Source organism: Saccostrea cucullata, unplaced genomic scaffold, assembly GCF_032062105.1.
Source record: "Saccostrea cucullata isolate Sc308-1 unplaced genomic scaffold, CSIRO_AGI_Scuc_v1 ctg14, whole genome shotgun sequence".
Lineage (NCBI taxonomy): Eukaryota > Metazoa > Mollusca > Bivalvia > Ostreida > Ostreidae > Saccostrea > Saccostrea cuccullata.
In genome coordinates this window covers 33118-43931 of record NW_026941090.1, presented here as the reverse complement: position 1 = coordinate 43931, position 10814 = coordinate 33118, and positions in this window count along the sequence as shown.

Here is a 10814-nt window from a genome sequence, read left to right as displayed (position 1 = left end):
AGCCTTCGGCTCAGGTGAGCTAAAAATTACATGTACACTGTACTATGGCTGATAGTGATGCAATGTAGTGTAATGAATTTGGGTTATACAGTTGTATTATTCAAAATGGTTTTGTATTAGAATTGATTAAAAGCACTAGCGAGCAGCATTCCTACTTAATATGTGTTTTATTCATTTAGCACTTAATTTATATTCGGACGAACGAAGTGAGGGAGAATATACTAGGGTTTAAAACCTTCAGTTTATTCGATACACAAGAGCATGCTCTATATACGAGCAGTTTCTAATTACGAGGTAAGTTATTGACATACACAAAGATGATAGTCTCGTTTAACGTCATCATTTTGTAAGTTCTACGGCCGATACAATGACCTTTTTCAGCAAATAAATGTATATATAAGCACAAAGAAATTCCCAGTACGTACTTCCTCTCCAGCTCGCGGTTATACTGAGTCGATCTATGGAATCTGCCTTCTAGCAGAACAGGAACAGCGTTCTAACCAACTCGCCCTTCGAAGCAAGTTACTAAGTAATTAGAATTGGTTTTGATGCCAAAGAATATTCGCGGCGTCACTCTACTCTACACGATCACAAAGAATGGAAGTGAAATACAGCTATTTGATTTTTAGTTTTATTGGAGGATCATTATAGATACACATTGTGCATGAACTTTTATTTCATTTATAAAGCACATATTCTAAGAACTCTAAAACTAATGTAATTGTCTTTAAATAAAGAAAAATTAATTTAGAAAGCACGAAGAAAAAATACCCATTTGAATTCTCGACCTACGGAATCTGTTTATAGTATATAAATATATATAAATTTTGAAACAATAGATAAAATATATGAAAATATATAGGAAACTGATAAGACAAGGAAGTTATGGCCAAAGTTTCTAAAATAAAAGATATGAGTGAACAACGAAGGCTACATATCTGCAACCTTAGCCTCGTTTTAATTTTGACATAATGCTACAACACTTCCGACAACGCATTTTACAAGTAATAATCAATTAAAAATAAACATTTATATTATTTGCAAATAATATATATTTCTTTCATTGAACAAATTCAATTTTGTTTTTATAATGAAATGTGTAATAATACAATAATATAATAAAATGTTGTTAATTAAGGAATGTTTTGTGTTGTGTGTGAGTTATTGGTGGGTAAATCACACAGACTTGTCAAGTAGGCATATTTTATGAATCGCACTGAAGAAACCTCAGTTTGCATGTATCAATTTTTGTTGTTCCTTTTTTATTCATATCAAAATGATATCAATATAAGTAGGGATGTCAATAAAGAGTCGACTTTTCGACTAGCAATCGAATGGACCGACGATCGAATAAAGAACATTCGGCATTCGAATATTATTAAATTAATACAAGAAAGGGTGCAATAAACAGAGGGAATTCTCGTCCCAAAATTGAAAAAAAAGCGTCCTCTCTCAAACAATATAGTATATGTCCTTGGACAAATAAGAGATCAAACACAGTCATAGTTGATAAAGTTGACAATAATACCCGATAATTTTCTATATACAGCTGGAAAGTACAGTATTACAGATGTTTCACGGGAATATTTTCTAAATTACTGAATATGTTGTTTTTTGAAATAAGTTATGCAACGTTATAATGTTCTTTGTTTGTAAAAATATTAATTATACTCGATCTCAAACCATGTACCAGTTACATATTGTTACTGCCATAAACGTTCCTTTGCGAGGAACACACCATAGCCGTCACAAGTTTTGAAACAGTGATAATTATTAAAACAATATTCATACATTGTAAGGACATTTTGATAGCCGGGAAAATCATTCATTGAACAAGCAGTACTTAACACCTGACATGGGATAGTATGTGTATACCTCTACTCCTCCACAAATTTATTTGAATAAGCTTTAAAGATGCCTTGCTGACAATTCTCTAAATTTACAAGAATAAAAACTGACTGTTCTGACCGACTTTTGAATGAAATATATGAAGATGACAACAGTATTCAAGCTCAAAAGTCCATAAAACAATACAAAATAGGAACAGGGCAAACACGGACCTCCAAAACATTAGAAGTAGCATCAGATGCCATGAGATTTGTGAATATAAAATTTGAAAATGGTGTAGAAATGAAATCAGTAAAATGGATCAACTTTGTCTCTTAATGGTTATAATGAGGTACCTCAAGTGTAACTGAAACATATGGAGATAACGAGCAGTATTCAAGCTCAAAAGTCTTTTAAACAAAACAAAATAGGAGCAGAGCAAACACGAACGTCCGAAACGTTAAGAGATGGGATCAGGTGCCATGTCGGAGTGAGCATCCCCTGTCGTCCAGTCACATCCGCCGTATGCTCCTTGTCATGATCAGAAAATAACGAAAAATCAGTCGTCAATTCAGTGTGTAAATAATGGATTAACAATTGGAGTGAAACAAACAGACAGCATTTGACTCATTGATAAATTGTATCTGCTGGTCATTGTATCGACCATATGACTTATGATGACATTAAGCGAGACTGCTTATATTCTTATTTCATCAAAGATGATTTACGGGCAATCATACATTTTTTTTTTTTGAGAATTGCTGGTGTAAATAAACTTTATTTCAAGAACTTATCCCTGCGTTGGGTGCCTGTAATAAAGGCATTACATGAAAGGGTTTCCGAGATTTTATTTTCAGAAAATATCCCAAATAGTCGACTTTCGTTCGAATAATGCAATCGAATGTTCGAATAATGAAGAGAAACACTATACCATACCTATATTCATAAGTTAGATGAATAAGTTACCTTAAGATGAAATATCACAGAATGAAAAAAAACACGTGTTTTCTGTATTTGTTTACTCGAGAATTAAAGCTAAATTTGAGATTAACTTTCAGTACATCTTTTAGCAAGTGCTTGAATAGGTAAAAAGAAAAAAACAATTTTAAAAGATAAGAAACAATCTTTTGCAATTGTTTGATGAGAACTACGTAGCATACATCTAAATCAAAGTCTTATCTTTGAAATATGCGAAGTATTGTACACGGATAGAGATGTTACTTGTAGATGTAAAATTAAAATGTTACAATGTTGAAGGAAAAAAGAGCATTTTGTTATATATATATATAATCGTACATGTCTAATATAAGACAAAACGGTAATGTTGTTGTTGTAACTTAATTCATTTTTGCCATTAAAGATAAAACATAACAAAAAATTATTTCAAAGCAACCAATCTGGAGACTTTTCAATGATTGAAAATATAAAAATTCGATATGCTTACCAAATATACTTCTTTTTTTTATATGAGAAATATTTAATAAATTTAAATAATGGACAATATATTTTTATTTTAGAAGATACAAAAGATTTTCATCTTCTACTTTTTGAAAAGTTCTTTGTTTTCTTTTCCTGGAAAACCACACAAGCAGTTGTATAATAATTGCGGTACTTGAATGTCCATTGATGTTAAGTTTATCTGTCGATTACTTTCATTGTCCACTTTAGTTTAAAGAGTCTTGTCCATCACTTATGTTGATAACGGGTGTCTCACATTGAAAACCCAAGGTTTGTAACACAAATGACTTATAATTATTAATGTAAGTTTGACTTGGAGTCAACGTGCATCTTCTTTCATTGGTCTGTGTTCTTTCAGTAATTTATAATAACTTATTTAAATGTATACATGCGGGTTTTGTTGTTGGGTTTTTTTTTGTTTTTTTTTAATCAAAAAAGGATATTTTTAAATTCTTAAGTTTTTAGTCGATAATGAAATGTAGCATGCTTATTTTTTGGAAGCTGAAAACGAATTTTCTCACAATGATATCATCAAGACGCCATCATTGTCACTGAATAAAACTGCAATCGTTTCCTAACAGTAATCCCAGGTTATGTGCTCAAGTGCTTTTTAATCTATTCATTTGATTCAAAATTATGATAACTGATATATGTACAAGTAAACAAGTTAATTTTAAAAATAGATTGAACTGTATAACATAAGGTTTTTGCACGTTTTAATTACCGAATAGAAAATATATACCCATAATTTTAGGTCCGTTGTTTCGGGCAACATTTTGTAAACAATTCACGTATATTGTTTTCTATAAAACTTCTTTGAATATCCAAAGCTGTCCCGGATCAAAATCTAAAGCTGCATTTATTAGTGTGACAATTAAACATCAACCCACGGTTCTCGATGTAACAATAATACAATGCAGTGTCATAAAAATGTCGGGGGATTTTAAGTAGGGAAAATATTCGTTTTTCAACGTATTGCACCTGACAACTGAATAAAATTAATAACAAAGCCAAAGATGATTTTATGAAAAAAAAATTATTAATTGTTTAAAAAAATCATTTTAAAAAATATTTTAAAAAGGAACAACACAATAGACTTCTGCTTTCATTTGAGACACTGAAGACAGTTCTACTAATTACCAGAATTACTTGAAAGTTAAGTCGGCATGATAACAACAAATCTAACAAGCAAATTCAAAGAATTGTGGTCCCCCGCTTTCGGTGTCTTTTTGGGTGAGATGTCATTTTTTATGACATTTTGTTTCTAATATGAACGCCCTATCATAAGTCATCTATTTACAAATTATCACTGAACTCCAAGGTCAAGGTCAAAGGGTTAATGTTCTTGGTATCCAATGAAAAGTCTTTTTAAAAGGATTACATATATGTGAAGTATGAAAGCCCTAGCCCTTACCATTCAAAACTCATGATCAAGATTATAGTTTTCTCATAAGTACAAAAAATCTCCAAGGTCAAGGTCAAAAGGTCAAGGTTGTTGATATCAAATGAAAGGTCTTGCCACAAAGAATACGTATGTGAAATATGAAAGTCCTGGTATCTACTGTTCAAAAGTTGTGGCCAAGGTCAAAGTTTTTGAAAAGTAGGTCAAACTCCAAGGTCAAGGTCCAAGGGGCAAAGTTCTTGGTATTCAATGAAAGGTGTTCTCAGAAGAATTACATATATGAAGTATGAAAGCCCTAAGCCTTGACATTCAAAAGTTATGGTCAAAGTTAAAGTTTTTTCATAAGTACGGAAATCTCCAAGGTCAAGGTCAAAAGGTCAAAGTTGTTGGTATCCAATAAAAGGTCTTGCTACAAAAAATATATATGTGAAATATTAAAGTCCTAGTACCTACCATTCAAAAGTTATGGCCTAAATAAAAATATGGAATTTTTGTGTAAAAGTTGGTCAAACTCAAAGGTTAAGATCAAATTTGATGGTTCTCAAAGAAAGGTCATGTCAAAAGGAATACACATATGAAATATGAAAGTCATAGCTCCACTAAATCAAAAGTTATGGGCAAGGTTAAAGTTTTTGTGACGGACGGACAGACTGACGGACAGACAGACGGACGGACGGGCAGACGAATGAGATTTAATGTCCCCTCGCTTTCGCAAAAGCGGGAGACAAAAAGGAAACAGTTCTACTTTGAGGTTTTGCAATTACTTCGACGAAATGTAAGTACTCCAGTGCCAAAAAATAATGAATATACACAATAAAAAATCAGCTTTACTTCTACATTTACTTTGACAAGGATGTGACTGAACACAATTTCAATTTTTGAGAAACGATTAAGAAACTTGTAAAGTTCTAATTCTGAAGAAGAAAGCAGTTTTACGTTTTCAGTCCACAAGAGGCATGTGTTTATTATTACTATTATATATTAAACATTTACACCACAAATAAATAATAAATTTTTTCCATTTCTATGAAACATATTGCTATAACGAACAGTATGCAGGATCAAATGTCTATAAAACAATACAAAATAGGAGCAGAGCAAACATGGACCTCTAAAACATCAGAGGTGGGTTCAGGTGCCGTGGAGGAGTGAACATCCCTGTCGACATATTCATGATTAGTCTTTATTACAATCTACTTTTTTTTCAGACAGATAAAAAAAGCAACTTAAAAAATTATATGTATTCCATTATTATAAAAGTTGCATGGAGATATGCTTAAGTGTTTGTTTGGTTTATTATAATGTAGAGTGAAGGTGGTCTCTTGACATACTAACGTTTTTACAATAACCGTAATTTGGTTCTAGGCTTGAAAAATAAAAATGTAAGGGAATAAGAAGTTCCAAAAATAAGTAATTTTATTCAGTGCAAATCGCATTTTCAATTGTATAATTATAAAAATATTTATTTTGCCTACTGTGGTAATATTAGGTAATAAAAAAAAATCAATTAAAAAAATTGTAGCCGGTAGTTTTCAATTGAAAAGTATTTTGGAGAGGCAATCTTTGTTAATTAACTGGCTTAATTAATGAAATTTTAAAAACTTTCTCGGGAAAAAAATAAATGTACATGTTTAAACAAAAAAAAAAAGAAAAAGATAAAACAGTAAATTTCATGGAGATATCAGATATATGAAAATTTAAAAAAAGATCTTAAAACCTTCATACACTTTTACCCATAAATGCGTGTGAATATATGATTCTGGAATTGCGCAGTTAAAATTCAAATTTCGGTATTCTGGAAAAAAGCGTCGATAATATTTCATGATGAAGTAACTTAAGAAAAACTTTTTATTAACTATTTCCACTAATGGGGTTAACTTGAAACTCGCATAATTCTGATAGAAAAATAGAAATAAAAAATCAGTGACATTGTCTACACCCCCGGACCCCCTTTTTGTTTGTAACTGATATTTACTTCCTGGATTTTAATACAGGTAAACGTAATTTAACAGCATTTAAATTATGTAAAATTGTAGCTGATGCTTTATGCTCTAACAATTATTTTAAAGATGGATTCACTTTTCTATTGATGTAGCAAAGGAAAGGGTTTATTTCGGGTCTCAGTATGCACTGACACGAGAGTCGATTGACAGCAATTTCATATGGTGTAATCCAAACCCTAAGTAAAAAGTATCAGTGATAGAATTTGACTTCATGTAAATAGAAATTTATTCTCAATTTGAAATTACTTTAAATATTTAGTTTATTTATTGTATTAATTATACATAATTTATAATCTAGATTTTATTGTATAAATTAACTAATATATTGTTTTGGTTGACCAAAATACTATGATTGCTTTTTGATAAAAAAAGTGGATTTTATTGATATTATTAAAGAAAATGTTAAGCTTTGTGAGTTCTTCACACAAATTAGCAAAAATGTTTAAGGAGTCATTTTTGTTAGGAATTTTGTCAACGATTTTTCCCGTTATTTTCCGATCGTGACAAGAAGTACACGGCGGGGGAGTGACTGGTCGGCAGGGGATGCTCACTCCGCCACGGTACCTGATCCCACCTCTGATGTTTAGGAGGTCTGTGTCTGCTCTGCTCCTGATTAGTATTATCAAACGGACTTTTGAGTTAAATTAATGTCTGATATTTCAAAATACATAATGTAAATCATTCAACTGCAAAGATTCTCACAAGAGCATTATTATATTGGAGCATTAGTATATGTTAGTAAGAAAAATGTGAACCTCTTATAACTATTTTACCTTTCATGTCAATGTGGTCAAATGTTGCGGTTATATATGTTGCAAAACTAATAAAATATGAAATTTTAAAAGTAGGTTATTTCCGATGAGGAAATAGAAAATGTGTCGTGCGGTAAAAATAAGGCAATGCTTCCAACAATATTTTTTTGTAGCTGAGTCTGTTGAAAATGAAGTATTTTTGCAGTTACCAATATCCAATTTCATTCCTAAGTTTATACTATACATTCAAATTTCTTTGAATATCAGCAGTCTCCTTTAAAGTCCTCATTTCGTAAGTTCTGTAGTCGAAACAATGACTATGTCAGCAAAAATAATTTATCATTGAGACAAAAGCTGACTGACATTTTTCATACATATTGGTAGGCCATTATTAACACACTAAATTTTTTTCAGCTATTTTCCGATCATGACAAGGAACACACTCCTCCACGGCACCTGATCCCACCTCTGATATTTTGGAGGTCCGTGTTTGCTCTGCTCCTATTTTGTATTGTTTAATGGACTTTTGAGCTTGAATACTGTTCGTAATTTCCATTTGTTTCAGTTCCGCTAGAGGCACCTCATTATAAATAAAAAGAGACAAAGTTGATCCATTTTACTAATTTTATTTCTACACCATTTTCAAATTTTACATTCTCAATAATCTAGTTCTGTACTTTCTATATTAGTTGAATATAATCACAAAAATACTATTAGGTTAATTTAAGACTATTTTTCTTTTTTTTTTTTTTGCATGATATTTTCTTTTGAAGAATTCAAACCCTCTGTCAAAATATGTACTTTAATGAATGATAAAAGACGCTTTAATCAGAACAAAAAGTAACAAAAAAAGTCCCTTTGATTTTACAAAAAATTAGATTGTCTTTCTCAAATTCACACATGACTGATACATGTATTCATGATGTTTATTCTATCATATTTTTGATATTTAAATTGTTACAAGAAAGGTATTAATAACTCATTATCTCTTTAATTTTAATTTATTTTGGTTCATTGCTAGCTAGTTTAAATATCACCATTTGTTATATCGTTGAACCATTGTTTAAAATAAATGATTTTGAAATAAAGATTTAAAAATATTTCATTGTTGTCATCTCAGACATATTGAAACTACACTAGATAATGCAGCAAGGTGTGGCGAGATTCAGATGTGTGATATGAACTACTGTAGCCTTGAATTCAGGTGTTAATGTACTACAGATTGTAAATTTAAAAAAATCTTCCACTTGACGTACTATCATTTGACGTTTTTTGTCCTCCGCAATTAAAAGCTTCATTGTGAGGGGAAGATCGAGTGGTTGAAATTAATATCTTCTGACATTTTTAACCAGGTCAAAATAATGCTATGACAAAATTAGAATCATTCTTTTTTTAAAAAATGATTCTAATTCTATAAAAAAAATATTTTAAATGAGGAGAAGGTCAAGGTCCGTAGAGAATTAGAGATTTTTAGTCTATCCTTATATCCTTCAAAGCCTTAGCGATAATTTTCTAAACATTTTACACGATTGTGTTAAAGTGTGCCAACCGTATTAAAACAAGTACAAGTACTTGGATTTGACTGAATTCACACACGAAAAAATACACAAAGTTTAAGAGCCTTGCTTTACAATTTGTTTACATTATGTTCGAAATACTACCTTGTCTAAAGATTATTTCTTTAAAGTTCATGACGCTTTTATGTGAAATATAAACCTTATTGAACAATTACTTCCCAGTAAAGACTTCAATGCTACCTGCCTATTCATATAGACAGTTATATATTTGATGTCGTGTCCTGATAACCTCTATTTCTTCCCATTTTACCTTATAAAGCAAACGAGCGGAAGTATTTATAAATATTAAATGATTCTATAAATACTATCATTTTGCCTCAAAATGTAAACAAAATTGTTTTATTTTTTACTATATTCAAAAACTTTACATGTACGACGGTATAAACACATGTAAATAAAAATAAACGGAACGTGTGTCTTAACGTACACTTTATATAGGTGACCCCGACAAATTTCAAATTGTAAACAAACTTCGATCTGCACTAAAAGGCACCAAAACTTATCATTTCTCTATCATTTTTAAAGATAAACCTAAAAAGGTGAGACCTTTAATTTCGAGCTAGTTGCAGTGAATGACATCATGCATATGCATACAAAAGAACAATTTGACACACGCAGTGGGCAATAAAGAATAAAAGTTAAAAAGATTTACAGAAGAAACCCTTAGTTTGCATTCGTAAAATTTAAAATGTAAAGGTGGCTTACGACATTCTCATGAATATTAAAGATTGTGGCACCAAAGCTTGTATGTGCGCATGCTCATGTATTTTTTTGGTCAGCATTTATCACCTTTTATCACTTCCACCTTCTTCTAGTAGATAACTTCCTAAGGAAATTTCACGTTTGTGTCAATAGCTCAACAAAACGACCTTAACCTTGGTATTTCTTAGGGAGATTTCATTATCTCTGGAATTCCATAATTTTTCTTAACAAAAGACTTGTGCTTTTCCAGTCTGCTTGTTTAAATTTAATTCCTCTTGGCATTAAAGCTTTGGAATATGTATTTAATAGCTATGTTCTTTTAAAACCAATTTATGCAAAGTATGATTTTTTTATATCAAACAATATTTTGAATATGCATATATGCAAATAGGTTACAAAAACAAAAGAAAACATGAAAAAATGACATTACATCAGAAAAACAAACAATCGAAAATGAATTAACTGCTTTGGGAAAACAGTTAGCTGAACTGGAAAACATTTGCGGGATGGAAAGACCAAAGGACATCCTTATATCCACCCTCTATTAGCCGATATCTGCGTACACGTCCATCAAAGGGAATTTTACTATACGAAGGTTATACCTTAGGATTTGTTTGATTTTTTTGTAACTATTAGAACTTTTTCTTATACATTCAATTAATTTTATCATATTAATATATTACAGTTTGCGTATTCTCACTCACCGCTCATCATTCAGAAGAAATTTTAGTTTCCCTAGTTTTCTGCATTTGTTTGAAATCGATATTTTACGAATGAGCAATGTTTTTCTTAATATGCCATAATATGGAATTTGTAAACTGTTTTTCTCCCTTTTTTACGGACTATACGTAGATCAAATGGTATAAACTGACGTTAAAAGACTATTATCATCTATATCAATATGTATACAATTTGAAATCCTTCTTTCGGTTTCAGATCTTTAAACATTTTAAAATAATACATTCAAAAGTTATTGTTTAAAGTTTAAATTCTAAAAAAAAACAGAATGAAAATATTAATTTTAACGCCTTTTTTTCAATATACATGCAGTTTTGAAAATCACAATATGCTAACATAAAATACAAATTTAATA